Source organism: Miscanthus floridulus, chromosome 1, assembly GCF_019320115.1.
Source record: "Miscanthus floridulus cultivar M001 chromosome 1, ASM1932011v1, whole genome shotgun sequence".
Lineage (NCBI taxonomy): Eukaryota > Viridiplantae > Streptophyta > Magnoliopsida > Poales > Poaceae > Miscanthus > Miscanthus floridulus.
The window spans coordinates 75,130,644-75,149,622 of record NC_089580.1 but is presented as its reverse complement, the minus strand read 5'-3'; the positions used below and the strand labels follow the sequence as shown (position 1 = coordinate 75,149,622).

General features: G+C 42.7%; 1 non-coding gene across 1 annotated transcript; it reads left to right on the top strand.

Moving 5' to 3' along the window:
* Positions 1–2,894: 2,894 nt before the first annotated feature.
* Positions 2,895–3,001, top strand: LOC136511401 (small nucleolar RNA R71). Its single transcript, XR_010772692.1, has one exon. It is a non-coding gene; the product is annotated as a small nucleolar RNA R71 (small nucleolar RNA).
* Positions 3,002–18,979: the final 15,978 nt, after the last annotated feature.

Below are 18,979 nucleotides of genomic sequence, written 5' to 3'. Positions count from 1 at the left end.
ATTTATTCAGCTCTTAAAAACAGAAAACTAGACACACGCTTTTTATTTGGTTTTATTTTCATTTTTAAGGTCATACCTTACTATTATATAGCTAATACAAATATAAATATTTATTTTGTTTTTAGTTTGTTATGCATCTTTTTATGATGTAGAAATAATAAAACAAAAGGGAAAGAAATACTTAGCTAGATACATGGGGGATGCCTTTCCCCCAAGCTAGTTGTTAGCGTGGTCTAATGTTGAAGTTGAGTGATCCTTTTTAAAGCAGATTTGCCAGCAGATGTCCCTCTCGTCCTGGGATGGAATGAGATGAAGACAACCACGTGAATTTGCTCTTGATCTTGGTGCATCATCCTACAAAATACTAATAAAATACTAAAAAATGTGGAATGGATTAGGATAAAAGGGTTAGTGATCAGCCGTCTGAAGATTAGTTATTCTTGAGATTTAGAAATATTTCTGTTTTGGCAGAATTTTAACAGGATGTCTTTCTAATATCTTTTTGGATTTTCCATTTTTATATGCATGCAAGAAATATGTATGTATGTTATTTTTATTTTTATGCCACATAGTGAATATTGCTACGAGCTTTTACACACCGTAAAATTACTCAAGTGGGGCTTAAGATTTTATGATGTAATGATGTAATGCAGTCATGAAACTTTTTATCTTCCTTTTCTAAATACAATGCTAATGCAGAAAAGTAAATATGCTAAAGTGAAAAGTAATTCATGCAATGCTAGGAAGTAAATATAGATAACTACCAATGTTACCTCCTGGCAAGGGTTCAGATTTTTAAGTCCTTCGGACATGACTTTACTCCTATCTTGTTCATTCCTTGGGTGCATCAGTCGATCCCGAAGATGTAGACCTTGATGGTTGCACCTCTTGTGATAGTGACTTAGATGTTGCCACATTTTCCTTCCATACCTACTTGGTCTATGGACTTGACTTTGGCAGAGTGGGTTCATCTTTCACAACTTCTTCAGGTTCTTCATCTTCCTCCCATTCATTCTTTGGCAGTTGATTCTTTTGGTTTCAGGATGATCGATGTCTCCTCCTAGAGCGGGACTTCTTTGACTGTTCATAAGTGGTATAACTATTGAAATAATAGTGTACCTTCTCTCTAGGGAATTAGAAGTGGACTTGTCTAGATCCAACATAGATGATCGCATTTGTAGTGTTGAGGAACAGTCTTCCCAATATGATAGGTGTATCATCTTCTTCTTCACCCATGTCCAAAACCATGAAGTTGGTAGAGGCAAACTGATCGTGTATTCTTAACATGATATCTTTTGCTATTCCTTCCAAAAATCGGATTGATTGGTCTGCCATCTGCAATTGCATATATGTAGGGAACAAAGGTTCATCACCAAATAAATATTCATACGTTACCATGGACATTATATTAACACCCAATCTAATGTCATAGAAGGTCTTGTGGAATATTCTTTGTCCAATGGTACACTCAATCGTGGGTACACCTAGATCATTCTTCTTAGCAAGGAATGGTGAAGCGAGGAGGTGGTCATACTCTGATTGGAGTGTGTTGATCATGTTAACTAATTCTTCTTGTGGTTGCATGACTTTGTTCTTCTTCCTTCTCCTGTTGTTCATCTTCTTGGTCACTGTTGTTTCTTCGGATGGGTACGGTGTCTGTGGATGTCGAGGAGATTGTAGGATGTGGTTCTTGAAAGAAAACTTCTCCTTTTTTATCTTTGATTGTGAAATAGATCTAGGCACTATCCACGTAGATGATGGCTTTTGCAGTGCTTAGGAAAGGTCAGCCCAAAATAATAGGTGCCCTTACATCTCCACCTGTTTCCAAAACCACAAAGTCTATGGGAACATATGATTGTCCTACTCGAACAATAGTGTCTTCAAGAACTCCCTTGGGGTAGCAGAGTGACTGATCTACAAGCTACAAATGCATGTTTGTGTATAACAAAGTATCTCAATTAATTTGATCATAAATTACCTTAGGCCTAATGTTGACACTTGTGCCGAAGTCACAGATAGCTTCTTGGAAAATGTGCGGTCCAATGGCGATGGGGATGATAGGTCTTCTTGAATCACCTTTCTTTTCAGGCAAGGTATAATCTATCCACCTTCCCATCAATGATTCCATGTAGTAGTAAGCTACATTGTGAATATCAACAAGATTTGTAGTTTCTAGATCTTCCAGTTGCCCCGGAATCTTACCTTTGTCGGACGGAGGAACAGCAGTAGCCAGCTGAGCTATTTGCGATTCTACCATTTTATTAAAGCTATATTGGTTCTTAATGGTAGAAGCAAAGCTATCCATTCTATTATTTATGCTCTCTAGAATTTTATCATTGGTAGCTACCTTTCTAAATAATCCCTTCTTAAGTTTGGATTGGCCATCAATTAATTCTCTCAAGGGTGGTTGATTGAAATTTTTAAAATTATTACCTTGATAGTTACCTTAGTAGTTTAGCCTCTGTTGCTGATTCCATCCTTGATTTTGTTGAGGCCGACAATTGCTGTTATTGATGAAGTTCACATCCTCATGGGTCTTAGGGCTGTTGCTCCCTGAATGCCTAGTGTTTCCACACTCTTCACATGTCATGCGGGAATCATGAATGTGCATGACTTCTTGCTTCTCATTGGCTTGATCTTCGAGCTTCTTCATCAGCAGGTCTATCTTGGTAGATAGCATGTCTACCTCCTCGAGTTGATGCATACCTCCACCTCTCTTGTAGGTCTAAAGACGTTCTTCATTCCAACCTTGGTTGGAGGTCATCTTCTCCACAAGAGCTATTGCAGCTGGTATGATGAGTGACAGGAATGCACCTCCAGCAACAGCATCCATAGTATCACGGGTACTATTGGTCAACCCATGTTAGAAAGTCTACATGAGTAGCCAATTCTCTATCCCATGATGGGGACATTCTGATATGTAATCTTGAAAGTGTTCCCATGCCTTAGGGACAGATTCATCATGTTGCTGTTGAAAACTTGAGATTCTCTCATGAAGAGCATTGGTCTTGCCTGTGGGAAAGAACTTTGCTAGGAAGGTAGTGGAGCAGTTATCCTATGTAGTATTTCTATCTTTGTTGGTGTAGAACCATTGCTTTGCCTTCCCCAAGAGTGAGAATGGGAAGAGGCAAAGTAATACGACATCTTTTGTTACTCCTTTGATGGTGAAAGTGCTATAGATCTCCATGAAGTGTTGGAGATGTGCACTCGCATCTTCATGTGCCTTTCCGCAGAACTGGCTTGCTTGCACCATGTTGATGAGGGTTGGCTTGAGCTCAAATCCATTGTCTCCAACATTGACTGTTGGTCCAGTATGGATGTTGGTTGTAGTTGGAGCAGAGAACTCATGAAGAGTCTTGTTAGCCATGGCTTCAAATTTAGGCGTTAAACTTTGACTTATCTGGTTGTTTTGCAACTCTAAAGCTAAAACTTTCTTGAGTTTAGCATTAGTTCTCTTAAGTAACGCGTCTAGATCATCAACGTAGTTTGTCGGAAGATCAAAACTGGTCATACATTACCCTACATAAGATACAAAAGTACACAAATCAAGGGTAAGCCTGTTTAAGCAGAGGTCAATGGTTATTTCGATCACATCAATAAGTATAAGTTTATCAATACTTCCTTTACCTAGCTACCTTCCCCAGCAACGGCGCCAGAAATGCTTGTTGGTATTTATTAACTTGTCACTTGTTTTAGTAGCCACCTAATGTATGTCTACATCTCTTAACATTACTTTTCTAGGTTGTCATCCCTAGTGATGATGCCAGAGATGTTTGATGGTACTACTTAGCATTAATACTAGAATAATACTAAGTAGCTCTTTGTTATTCTATGTGACTAGGGAGAATATATAGATATGAAAGGGAAGGGATCTACAAGCGCACAGATAATATACCATTGTAGCACTTCACTCGAGAGTATTCTAGGTATTGTTATTTATATTTTTACCACAGGGAAGGTCTAGCAAGGACATATATTAATAACTTATACTATTGATGAAGAAGTAAATCATAACCAATATTCTACTCATAATAGGGGTAAGTCATAGGATAAGATATACATATAATAAGTATTGATCAATGATAATGATAAATCACTTATAGTACTCCTTTCTATGGCATTAGCATGGTTAGTGTAAGGAAAATGGACCCTTGGCCCATTTATTTTGGATTTTGGTGTTTGATGATCAACACAACCAAATTGGACTAATGAATTTGCAAGTGATTGTTTTGTAGTTCAATAGGGTTCAAGACATGACTCGGATGAAGGCAACATGATGATCCGATGATCAACACCTTAAGTAAGACCCTAAGAGCACAGGAGAAGACCCAAGATATCAAGCAAAGTCCAAGCATGAAGATAGGAACCAAGACGGACGCAAGATCACAAAGAAACGAGCTCACAGAGGTGACCGAACGCTGGACCGGACGCTGGCGGAAAGCAACCGGACGCTCCAATCAAGAGGCTCAGCAACAGCAGGCATGACTGGACGCTGTTGACAAATCGACCGGACGTAGGACTGCAATGTCCTATCAAGTATAGAAAGGTTCTAGAGCGGCGAAAGTGTGACCGGACGCGTCTGGTGGCATGTGACCGGACGCTGGCAGCATCCGATCAGTTGATTGTGGCTCCAATGGTCGGGATGACTGGACACGTCCAATCAGGATGACCTGAGCGTCCGGTCAGTAGCAGAAAATCAGAATTTCGTCCCAACGGCTACTTTCTCAGTGGGGCTTATTAATACACCCCCAACTGGCCAAATGAAGTGTGTGGAGCTGAGAAAACATATCAAGGGTGTTGATACACCATTTTAGTGATCTCCACTTGCATAGTGCTTAGTGATTCATTAGGTGATTAGCATAGGTGCATTGTGAAGTGCTTAGGTTGATTAGACCACCAGTTATGCGCTTGCTCTAGGTTTAGGCCTAGTGTTTAGTGAGGTTTGCATACCTCTTACCACTCAGTGCTTGCGTGCACCATTGTTGTACATCAGAGGGGCTTGTAGTCTTGCGAGATCACACCAACCACGGTTGTGGTGTGGCCGCCACTGTGTACCGAAGGGAACAAGGCCTGTGGCGTTTCGGCCAGAAGCTTCATAGTGAAGACGGTAGGGAGCATCCAGGAGAGGCTTGCCGGAAGGCACGTCGGAGACCCACTTGCACATGGGGAAGGCCTGAGGCTATCCACGGAGTTACCCGACCAGGAGCTTGGCCCTTGCGAGAGATTCCTTGCGAGGGGCTCCAACGATGACTAGGGGGGAGCTTGCACGCTTCTTGATACCTCGGTAAAAATACTAGAGTCGTCGATAGGAGTTTGCATATCTCTACCTTGCTCTTTAGCTTCCGCATTTACATTGATTGTATTACTCCTTTTGCGGTAGAGATAACAACACACTAGCAAAACCGTAGTTGCACAGTTAGATAGTTTATCTATTGCATAGGTTTTGCTAGGGTTAGAAAAAGAGGACATAGTTTAGAGTTAGAATTTTTAGTTGCCTAATTCACCCCCCCCCCTCTTAGGCGTCATGGTCCCCTACAAGTGGTATTAGAGCCGGTTGGCTCAATTTGGATCTTTGGCTTAACCGCCGTTGAGCTGAAGCTATTTAGAGTGATTGGGATGGATACCTCTTGGCCTCCACACTTTGACGGCACTAACTTCCCCTATTATAAAGCTAGAATGACTTGCCACCTTGAGGCAGTTGATTTGGGTGTTTGGAGAGTCACTCGTGATGGGATGAAACCCATTAAGAATCCTGATAAACCCACAAAGAGTGAAGAATCAAGAGCTCCATGATGGCACATCTAATGTCCATGAGCAAAAACATTGTCTAGCTAAACAAAATTATGATTCCTTTAAAATGAATGATGATGAGCTTGTTCGTGATATGTATTCTCATTTGAATCTAATTATCAATGAGCTCCATTCAATAGGATTAACAAAGCTAGATGATGTAGACATCATGAGGAAGATCATCTCCATGCTACCACAAAAGAAATATGCAAGCATCATAACCATCCTTCACAACATGGAGAACTTGAGCACCATGACCCCAGGCATAGTCATTGGCAAGATAGTGGCATTTGAAATGTCACATAAGATGGGTCAAGACGAAGCCTCTTCATCGAGCAAAGGCAAAGCTCTCACATGTAGTAAGAAAAAGAAGATGAAGGGCAAGCAAGTTGAGACAAGCTCAAGCTCAAGCTCCTCAAGTGAAGATGAAAAAGAAGATGAGGACAATGATGATGATGAAGAAGATTCAAGTGAAGATGATCAATCTTCCTCCTCCACCTCTGACCTTGATGAAGAATCAATCAAACTAATCAACAAGGTGGAGAAGATGATACAAAGGCTTAATGTCAAGGGTGTGCCCATCCAAATCCAAGATCTCATTTTCACCAATCAAAGAAATGAGCAAAGAAAGAGAGGATGCTATGGATGTGGCAAGTTGGGGCACTTTATGGAAGTTTGTCCAAACAAGCCCACACCCAAGACAAAGAAGAAGGCATGCAAGAACCAAGCCCTCACATCAATAAGGTCATGGGATGATTCTTCAAGTGAAGAAGAACACCATCACAAGAGGCGAGAGCGCAAGCACTCATCATCAAGCTCTTCTCATATGTGCCCTATGGCATGAGGTAACGAAAGCTCATCCTCTACTGAGAGTGATAGTGATAATGAAATGCCTTCTTATGATGAAATTGTACAACAAAATCTTAATTATCCTAAAGTTTGCACTAGTCAACAAAAGAAGCTTGAAAAATTAAAAGAAAAGCTAGATAGTTCACTAGAAGCATACAAAACTTTTCTTGAACAATATGAGAACTTTGCTAATCTCAATGTCGAACTATCTACTAAAATTGAGCAATTTGAGGCTAGTGCAACAACAAATGCATGGAAAATCAATGATAAGCAACTTATAAAGAAAAATGAATAAAAGAAAAGTTAGCAAGCTCGCAAGATGCTTATAAAAGTTTGCTTGCTAAAATGGAAACCATGTGCAAACATTATGATGAGTGAACTAATAAAGTTGCTAATCTTGAAGCCGTTAGTACAACCCCCACCAAGGAATCTAAAAAGAAAAGTTCTATCATTAACATGTCTAAAAAGGATGCCTCTACTTCTTGTAATGATTTATGTTTAGACTCATCTTTATGCAACCAAGTTTGTGTTGAGAAAGTTATTGTAGATACATGCACACAAGAGGTTGTAAAGGAGAATGAGCAACTCAAGCAAGAAGTAGCTCGCCTCACCAAGGACTTGACTCAAGTGAAAGGCAAGGCAAAGCAAGCCCAACTTCATCAAGATAACACCATCAAGGGAGTGAAGAAGCTTGATGAAGGACAAATTGTGGTTTGCTACGTGTGCCACAAGGAAGGTCACAAGTCCTATGAGTGCAAGGTGAAGAATGGGGGAGGAGCAAAGAAGAAAGAGAAGAAGCAAACAAGCAAGCTCTCTAACATCTACACCAACAAAGTGGACAAGAAGGCCTCCACACCATACTTGTTAAAGAAGAAGAAAAATGACAAGGTGGTGGCCATCAAGGTGAACAAGCAAGCCATCAATGGGGTCAAATGCTTTTGGGTGCCAAAGGAAATCATTTCTAACATGAAGAGCACCAAGGAGGTTTGGATCCCAAAAGGAAAGTGAGAGGTCCAATGGACTTCGGGGAATTTGGAGACTTGGCAAAGTATGGATGCATTTCATGGGGTGCATCATGATGGACAGAAATCATTGCCAAGTGGGTTAGTGAATACTATGGACCCAAATTCCCCTTCCCATATTAGGTAACTAGATTCAATTTTCTTCAAGTGTTACTAGATTTAATTTCCTAACTAGTGGCATCTTCAAGCATCTAATTACTCTTCATGCCTAGGGTTGCATTTGCATGCTTATATCTTTTATCATGCATACACTAGGTATATCTTATGGTAGGCTTGCTCGGTTTCATTCTTATTACTTGGAGCAATTCTACATGGTTTAAAAGTATTTAGGAGCACGACACATAACTTGTCTTTCTATTGTTCATCTACTATGTGCCAAAGTCCAAATTGTAGATAATTTCTCCCGAATATCACCTTCAAAAATGATTCTCACATTCATGTGATGTCATCTTTCAAGTGGTATTATTGATTCTAAAATCAATGTGCATGTCTTCTACAAGTATTCCACACTTGTGTGTGCACAAATTTAGGGAGAGGTTACTCTACAAGTTGGATGCTTTGAGACTAACACCTTTTTCAAGCTTATCATGTGTGTAGTAGTCTCATTGCAAGGAAAATGGAGTCCCCGGAGTTAAGCATCGTACTTCAAGTATACACCACATATTACAAGTGGTAGAAATCAAATTAGTTTCCACATGTGGTATTTCTAAACCAATATCATCATGTTGATTTCATTTTGATATTTATATGCTTTTTCCATGCATTATATAGATTAAATTCCCTTGAGCAAAAAATTGCCAATTATACATATGCTTTGCCTTGTAGTCTATATAATGTGAGGGTCAAATTTTGTGACCTATTCCACTCTACATACAAAGAATCACAAAGTTTGACCCTCCCTTGTGCTACTAATGTCTTCCTTTTTGGTGTTTGATTCCAAAGGGGGAGAATTTAGAGGACCAAAAGCAAGCATTAATTTGTAAGGCCATAAGCTAGATCATAATAATTTACAAGTGGTAATGGTCTTTGAAAGGGAGGATAGTGGATTATGGATTAGTCTATGTAATGGGGAGAATTTGTAGGAAGCAAGGCTTAAATCCATAATGCCACATGGGGATATTTGCAAGGGCAAGATAAGTTTTTATGTAGTATCTTTTAGTCTTACAAGTAGTATCTTTTAGCATCATATAACCTTGCCCCTTGCATTGCATCCTAGCAAGTAGATAGTTTTTAAATTCCAAATTTTTATTATTTGCTTGCTTTGGTTGTGTTGTCATCAATGACCAAAAAGGGGGAGATTGTAAGGAAAATGGACCCTTGACCCATTTACTTTGGATTTTGGTGTTTGATGATCAACACAACCAAATGGGACTAATGAATTTGTAAGTGATTGTTTTATAGTTCAATAGGGTGCAAGACGTGACTAGGACGAAGGCAACGTGATGATCCGATGATAAACACCTTAAGCAAGACCCTAAGAGCACAAGAGAAGACCCAAGATATCAAGCAAAGTTCAAGCACGAAGATAGAAACCAAGCCGGACGCAAGATCATAAAGAAACGAGCTCATAGAGGTGACCGGACGTTGGACCGGACGCTCCTATCAAGAGGCTCGGCAATGGCAGGCGTGACCGGACGCTGGCGACAAATCAACCGGACATAGGACTGCAGCGTCTAATCAAGTATAGAAAGGTTCCAGAGCGGCAAAAGTGCGACCGCACATGTCCGGTGGCATGTGACTGGACGCTGGCAGCGTCCGATCAGTTGATCGTGTCTCCAACGGTCAGAACGACCGGACGTGTCCGATTAGGATGACCTGAGCGTCCGATTAGTAGCAGAAAAGTGGGATTTTGTCCCAACGGCTACATACTCAATGGGGCTTATAAATACACCCCCAACCGGCCAAATGAAGTGTGTGGAGCTGAGGAAACATATCAAGGGTGTTGATACACTATTTTAGTGATCTCCACTTGTATAGTGCTTAGTGATTCATTAGGTGATTAGCGTAGGTGCTTTGCAAAGTGCTTAGGTTGATTAGACCACTGCTTATGCGCTTGCTCCAGGTTTAGGCCTAGTGTTTAGTGAGGTTTGCATACCTCTTACCACTCGATGCTTACGCGCACCATTGTTGTACATCGGAGGGGCTTGTAGTCTTACAAGATCACACCAACCACGGTTGTGGTGTGGCCACCACCATGTACTAGAGGGAACAAGGCCCATGGCGTTTTGGCCGGAAGCTTGATAGTGAAGACGGCGGAGAGCATCCGGGAGAGGCTTGCCGAAAGGCACGTCAGAGACCCACTTACATGTGGGGAAGGCCTGGGTCTATCCACGAAGTTACCCGACCAGGAGCTTGGCCCTTACGAGGGGCTCCTTGCGAGGGGCTCTAACGAGGACTAGGGGAAGCTTGCGCGCTTCTCGATACCTCGGTAAAAATATTGGAGTCGTCGACACGAGTTTGCATATCTCTACCTTGCTCTTTAGCTTCTACATTTACATTGATTGCATTACTCCTTTTGCGGTAGAGATAGCAACACACTAGCAAAACCGTAGTTGCGCATTTAGATAGTTTATCTATTGCATAGGTTTTGCTAGGGTTAAAAAAAGAGGCCATAGTTTAGGGTTAGAATTTTAAGTTGCCTAATTCACCCCTCCCCTCTTAGGCGTCACAGTCCCCTATAGTTAGGTAGAATATTAGAGGAATAATTCCTAAGTGATTCTTAATTACAAGTCAAAGCATACATTGATTTGTGTAATTATACCTAGTAGTCATTGCTAAGATCATCTTCATATCTACACATAAGGGATATTAATAAGGAAGATTAAGAACAGAGCTTGTCTTCCATCGTAACCATATATTCGGGGAGTGGACTACAAAGGACTCAACGGGAGTGTCACATCTATGATCTACCACATGACCCGGAATATAGAGTGTATCCGTAGGTAAACAATGTATAAGCACCATGCTTACACAATGTCGACCACTCACCCGTGGTACCTTAGAGTGAGCGCTATACGAACTTATGCATGAACATGATGATAATCCAACTATACTAAGCATATAATCAAAGTAGACCATGAACATGATAACGAAGAACATGAATAAGATGAATACTAATATTGTCATAACAATTGTAGCTAGCATATAAAAATAATGGAGTTACAAAAGAGAGGGGGTATAAAGATTATACCAAACCACGCTCTTGACAAGATTGGGAATCTAATCAAAGCCTACTTGCCTCCCTCTAGACCTAGCCTAACTAGCTATGCCCTAGAATATGGTGGAGCTCTGAGAATAATTAGGCTTTCTGTCTTCTCAAATGACTTATCAATGCCTAAGGGAGGGGGGTAGGGCTGGTATATATAGGCCAGAGCGTCCATCGTGAGCCCTTGGATAAAATCGACTTAAAGGATGGTGTAGATGCAACGTAGGAGGCGGTGGAGAACCAACATTCAAAGAAGGGGCTGACATGTGGGCCTAGGGGACTGGGCAACCTATAAGTGGGGCCGGCCGGCCCCACCATAACATCTTAGATGTTAAAAAACAGTTAAAACTTGATCATGTGCATCATGAAGCATAATCACCAAGCATTAAGTCATAAATGCAATTTAGGTAAGTTTAACATTCATATGTTGCATAAGTGATGTTTCATATGTTGCATAAGTGATGTTTCATATGTTGCATAAGTGATGTTTCATTTATAGCATGTCCATGTTGCTTTGTGGTCTTTCATATGTTGCTTATAATATGTTTCACATGTTGCATGAAATGATGCCAATGTTAATGGTTAAAGAAACTTTGTGATTTTATATATATGAATTTGCTTAAACAATTAAAATTTTGTTAATATAAACTTTGTAGTACAATATGTGTGCTTTCATATAGCATCAAAATTTGATGATATTTCTAAATCAAATAAGTTTAAATTTGAGCTCCAAAAATTGAATTAATGCTGGCTACACAGTCATTTTTATGGCTAAGTCCCTAAACATCAGTTGATAATCCAATCTTTGGAAAAATTTTAAATGACTGATCATAAATAAAATTTATCCAACTTTTGTTGCATTGCTTGGTGTGATACTTGATCTCTATTACTGTGTAGTTAGTTGTAATGTTTGATCAATGTTTAGCCTATATTTAATTGCTCAAAGTTGCTTGGTTAACACAGTTTCCAAACCCTAACTGAAATCTTATTTTCAGTTTCAATGAGCTTATCTTCAAAATTTAAAATCTTGAAAACCGATGAGTTTTGGGTGATGATCCTTTAAGCAATATTGGAGACTCTTTTAGATGAATAGTTTTGCTTAAGGTTTCTCATCAAGTCGCTTTGCAAAATCGGGAGAACGATTGAGCTGAAGATGATGTTTTAGTCAGGTTCAGTGTCAGTTTGGGCAGTAGGCAGCTCGCTAGCTAACAGCCGACCACCACCGCTTTGCCATCGCCTAATGCGCACGCGACATGCAGCTGTTGGTGTGTCCAAGCCAAGCAGCTGTTGTCACTCCCCTATGCGCTGCCCCACTGTTTTAATGTGAAGCCATGGCCGTCTCCTTCTTTTCCTTCTTCCCGTCACCGCCGTCGAGCCGTGCCTCTTGCTCATAGTCTCGTCTGCTCCTGGTGCACCCACCCTTCCCATTTGCACCATCCCTATCCACCGAACTCACCCACGCTCGTTGTCGCCGTCGTGGTCATGCCACCATGACTGTCATGCTCTCCTTGTCATGGCCAGACCTCCATGGAGCACCCCTCGCCCTATAATTTGTTGTTTTGGATTCCTTATCATGTCATGATGTTCATCAGCCCCTCGGTTTTAAATGTAGATCACCAGACAAACCAGAACGTCGCTTCGCCACCCCGTCTACACTGCCGTCGTCGCCCTTCCCATCGGTGGGCACGTCTGCTCATCCTCCGCTTCATCCGTGGGGTCAATCAAGTCGCGATGAGCCCCCTCGTTGTGCGCCGAGTCTTAGCCGAGCTAATTAGAGGCCATAGCAGCCGAACCACCACCGTGCTACTATGCCTTGCGCCATCGTACCACCATGATCATGGCTGAGCTCGAGTCTTACCCTAAATCATTCAATTGATAGCATATACAGGTGCGCTAGGTCTTAGGAACGTGTAGGAGCAATTTCTGTGGCAGAACTGCCTAGAATAACGTGCTTATAGAGGCGCTTGTCTTCCACTAGACACTAAGCACCCCAAGGGCGAGCTACATCGGGCGGATTCTGTCGAGCACAACCCAAGGGAAAGCCCGAATAATCCACATTTTCCCCAAGGATCCAATAATGAGAACAAGTTACAATACTTAGTCCATTTCATACATCTAGAATTCTTAAAAGATATATTATTATAGTACCAAATTCAGAGTGCGGAAATTTAACGGTGGAATGAAAAGAAACATCTATCGATAATACATAAGGATCCGTCTGTGCCCACCAGAAGAATCCTTCACACAACGGCTACTCCTTAAGTAGTACCTGCAACAGGGGTAAATAAACCCTGAGTATACAATGTACTCGCAAGACTTATCCGACTAGTGGGAATAATTTCCCGACTCCAAGGAATATGATAAGCTTTATGGTTTGCTGGTTTCCTTTTTGTAGAAAGCAATACTAATAGTGAATCCTTATTTATATTATTATTAGCAGTCATAATTATTTCATTATCTAGCCATTCTATGTAAGCACATGTTCTACTTTCAAGTAGGAGTTGAGCAAACAGTTCCATTTCACCACCTTTCATCTTTCAGTTCTTACTATGATGCCAGAGTGTAGACAAGTCGTACCGACATGGCGGTGATTCACGAATCAATGTGCCCAGTTGTGTACCTCGAAACACATGCCCCGCTTGTACTCAAGGCACAAGCAGGACCAACCCACCACTCTCCTATCAAGGGGTCTAGTCCCCATCCAAACTTAGACTCCAAGCCCATGCTCCTGAGTCTCGGACTCAGTGCGGTGCTTAGACCTCCACCATCCCCGCCTCCAATCAATCAGTCCAGAAAGAGCCGGAACCCACGACAAGAGAGCAACAAGTCTTCCCTATGCCTATACCCAAGTATGTGCTCGGGATAATAAATCTGTGACTTGCCTAGAGTCCATTGCAACGGGCGGTCCTTAACCAACACAGACAGGGAAAAAGTGTAACCAAGCTATGCCCCATTGGCCGCATGACACAACCTCTTACACCCACTAATACCCAAACCTATCCCTACTTGGTCTCTATTTTCCTTTCCACCATTTTATCAGGAGTGATCTTAGTAATCACCTATTATGAGTAACGGCAGGTTACTCATGCTACCAAAATCCTAAGCATAGCAGCTACTCGATCTATACTAATAGGACTCATAGGTAGATATATCTATGCATGTAGTTTCCATAAAATGCCTGTAATATAAATGCACATCATATATATATTCAGTGATCATTCAAAATAAGGATTATGCACCGGGGCTTTGTCTTGCGTAGGCGGGGTGTCAACAAAGTCAGCAACAAATGGCTCTAGGGCTCCCTCCTGTACAAGAATCTCCTCCTCGTACTCATCAATGATCTCTTTGTAGTCCTATTTGTCCACAGGCACGAACTCTACCAACTTGTTATCTACATGCATGAAATGAGGATGCAACACTTAGTAGTACGTCAATAGCAACTATTAAAATACGAATACACCTATCAAGCTACTAAGCTAGTTCTACCGACTAAGGTGCTAAGTTACCTATTGTTACCACTAACCGGTATGAAACATGACATGTATTATCTTAACAACTAAAGGCATTCTTAATCTTAATATCGATTTACTATATATACTAAAACAGGGAGTACTAGCAACTCTATTTATCAACCCACTCAAGGGCTACAAAAATTACAGTGAGCACATAATAATCTAATGAACCTACTATAAAATTTCATGGCTAAAGCTATCACCAATTTGCCACAAAAATTCCTACAAATATTAAGCTAAATAATACTAAGCTTTCCTAAATGAATTAATGAATCTATTATTATCATAGATAACTACAAAATAACTACACCAATAGATAGATAGCATTTTTGTGAACCTAACAAATTTTGTTTTACTATTTTTGGACACCTACAAAATTTACTACAATTTTACAAAGATCAGCTCAAAACTAAATTGAATAAACATTTATTAATTCACTGGAAAAAGAAAAACTACATCCACCGCGTGGCCCGTGAGTGAGCAGCGCGGCCCACTCCCGCGCATCGCGCGTGTGCCCGTGACCTGCCAGCGTGGCCCACGCGGGCGCGGCCCAACCACGCGACGACGGCCCACGACGGGGAGGCCCGCACGTGCCGGTACATTCGCTAAAGCATCCTCGCGCTAATACTGAATCCAACCGAGGTCCACAGAACTATTCCTTCAGTCAGCTATTTTACAAATACACCCCTCCCTCTTTCCTTCTTTACCACGGTCGGGTCCCCTAGGCATCCGTGCACACACCGATGTGGCGGCGCTGGCATAGGGCGGTTACACCGGCTAGACCAGCCCCTCCCCACCCCCAAATGCGAGCCGATGTTCACCTAGACACAAACTCAAAGCGGTGGGCGGTGAAGCGATGAACGAAGATGGGGTCCTCAGCTCCCTCCATGGTGGCGGACCTCCTGCAGCGGCGGCGGCCACGTTCCCGTGAGCCAAAGCACAAACGACGGAAACAAACCGAAGAATGGGCATCAGTGACTCACCCAAAACTTACCAGACATGGTGGCTTGCGTCCGGCCACACGCGCACGACAAGCTTCACGACAGCGGCAGTGGCGCGACCGAGCCAGTGGCACCAGGAAGGTAGTGGTGGTGGAAATGGGGTGCGCATGGAATGGAGGGGAACAGGGCAAAGACACAGTGCCAATGAATTGAACGTAGGTGAACGGTGCGAGGTGAATTGGGTGAGTGTCGTCATTCGGCCAAAAGATGGCCAATGGTGGAGAAGACTCCAAATTAAAGCACTATGGCACACAACTACGACCAAGGGTAGCTTGATGTGTAGCTAGGTTCCCACTCAACCGCCTGACGCACTTAGTTGCTTGGATTAGACCCTCGCTGCGAGCTGGCCATGGCGTGGCTTGGTGACTTCGACGCGACGCCATTAAAGGCGGAGGTGACCTAGGAAGGTAGTGTGGCGCATGCCACTCAATAGATGAGGACAAGGTCACACATAGGAGGCTACACGTGCGCGTATGGAGTCGACACAACTCACGTGGTCACAACGCCTTAATTTGCAAGCCAACGGCGACACGGCCATGTGTCGGTGCCGCAGGCGCGCGCAGCAGTGGCAATGGCGATGCGACGCAATCAGCGTGGTGCATGCGAAGTGACAACATGACACAGAGGAAACGTGCGTGCTGGCGATGACGGCTACAACCCTAGAATCGCCACTGCACCCAAGCGGACTGGCAATGGCGACTGGCGAAGCAGAGCCAGCACGGAGTGACGCAGGCGGTCCCAAGGCACCGGCAGCGACATGGACAGCAGCGCACATTGTGGCAGTGGGGAGGACCAGTTGCACGCGCGACAGTCGGCCACCATGACTAGCCGAGAGTGGCCAGACATGCGCGCGCGCGTGGTCGGCGCGCCGACGATGGCACAGGGACACGGTGACTCCGTCAATGCGAGGAATCGATCGGGAACGTTGTCCGCACATTTTTTAAAGCATTCGAAAAACCCTAAAACATTGATCTAATCACCAAACCACCTATACCATTCTCAAGAGGGCATATCAAGCTACTAAAACTAGCCATGAAACCACACCACCCTTTAACCTAATTGCTCTACAAAAATTGCCAAACTTGGCCTTGTCAAACCGCTTCCCGACTTAGGAAATTCAACTAAGTCTCGATCGGATTCGCGTCGAATTCGATTTCCAAGCAATTCGGTACGTTAGCTAGTGAATTCCTTTCACGACCTCAAGTATTTCATCGTCACCTACAGGGTTTGTACTTCTAACTTTACTAAAATTTCGTATATACATTCTATAGCATTTTCGCTTAATAAAAAATGATTTAAAACCCTAAGTAATATAACTCGACTATAAAATGTAACTTTCGTTTCGCGTTTCCGTTAGTCGTTTCAAGTTATAGAAATTGATTTACACACTATTTTACATACACTATCACATAAACATGATGCCCATGCAGTGTTTTGCAAACATTTACAGTGTAACACCAAGGGTGTTATAGTTTCATTTGCATTGAGGAGTGATGTGCATGTACATCTCATTTGCATTGATCTTTCCTAATATTTGAGTTGGCGTAGCGGTGGAAAGATCACCTTGATGAAGCACTGTCATAATATGCCCATACTTATCAATGGTGAGGACACTCAAGATCTTTCTCACAACATCAGATGGTTGCATTTGTGTGAGTCCAAGCCCATTGACCTCCTCTACAAGAACATTCAAGCAAGAATATATTTCAATAGCACTTTCACTAGGAAGCATTTCAAATGAATTAAGCTTCTTAATCACAAGGTGATAGCATTCCTCACACTCACTCTTGGTTCCCTCATAGAGCGCACAAATGTCTGACCATAGTGCATGGGCGTCTTTGTGGTTCCACATACTGTTAAAGATGTCCTTGCAAAGGCCTCTAAATGTGTGTTTCTAGCCTTTGCTTTCCATTTCTCATAGTTTGCCTCATCACCAACAAGGTTGGCGGGGTCCTTAGGTTTTGGGAAACCTTGGGCGGCGGCTCTATACACTCCAACATCTATCGCCTCTAGGTATGCTTCCATGCAAATTTTCCAATAAGGAAAATATCTCCCTTAAAGACAGGAGGGGATCCATCCCCGTGGGACATCTTACTCCAGGCGGTTAAACCTAAATTAGGAGCACGAGGCTCTAATACCAATTGAAAGGATCAAGATGCCCAAGAAGGGGGTGAATTGGGCTAATCCTAAATTTTTTGTAATAATTAAGCCCTACACTCAGCCCATTTCACCCCCTTGTGCCTAGAAGTATTTCTATTGTTCTACCGCACAAAAGTTTTATGTTCCAATCCTACTTAAGCATGGCAATTCTAAGAAAGTAAAGACATGAATTGAATTGCTTAAATATAAATGCTCAAAGTAAAGAGAGGAAGAGGAACGCGGCGATGTTTTTCTGAGGTATCAGAGAGTCGCCACTCCCCACTAGTCCTCGTTGGAGCACCCGCGCAAGGGTGTAGCTCCCCCTTGATCCACGTAAGGATCAAGTGCTCTCTACGGACTAATTCTTCGACACTCCGTCATAGTGAATCACCCACAATCGCTCACAAGATGACTTGGGTCATCCACCAGCTCCGTCGGATGACCACCAAGCTTCCAATCACCACCGAGCCATCTAGGTGATGGTGATCACCAAGTGTAACAAGCACAAACTCTCGTTCGGCCCCCTGGTAGAGAGGAGGCGAGGAGTTACGTTGTACACAGCACACTCTGATCATGAGTTTGCGACGTGCGCACACGCGGAGCTAGCGAGCCGCGCCGCCGAGAAGAGCTAGACTACCGGAGACACGGACACGGCGCACGAGGACGGCGACCAGATAGGGCTTCACGACGACGACATCTTGATTCTTGGCTTCTTATAAATTGTGATCACCGATCAATTGTTTAGGCCCAAAGTATTTTTTTCTTTTTTATTTGTAATCCAAATTAATTATTTGTATAGTACTCCAGACTTCTAGTACTTTGTACCCATATAGTCATATTTTTCTTCTAATTTAGGTGTTAAAATTTTAGAATGTTACCAAAGAAACATTTGTCATGGGTGAGAAAAGAAAACGAATATATTGTTTTTTTAATCTACATTCCTCGATAAATATCATACATCTACAAATATATTGCTTAATCTATATTGTTCCTCGATAATTATCAGACATATTAAATTAAAAATATATTATTAAATTTATTTTTATTTTGTAAGTAAAATTAACGTATATATATTATAAGATTTTATATACGATGAAGAGGGACTATTGCGATGAGATAAAATCCAGGACCGGCACTGCGCGGCGGGCGGGCCGCATGCAACGCGCCTGCTGCCTGAACAATGATATCACTGGCGCGCGTGCATCCATGGGCCCGGCGACGCCCGTCGGCAGTGAGTACCGTACGTAGTCCGCGTGGCCCGTCGGCGTCGGCGGTGACGACTGGTGAGAGCAAGGTCACGGCCCCTGACACAGGAGCGAGGTGCACGGGCACGGCGTGGCGAGATCGCATTCGGATCTGCAGGGCCCCGCCCGGGGTGCCCAGTGGCAGAGCGTGACCTGAACTGAAAGTGGCAACCGTTCCACGGTACGCGTTGCCTTCAGGATTCTTGGCTTTGGCTAG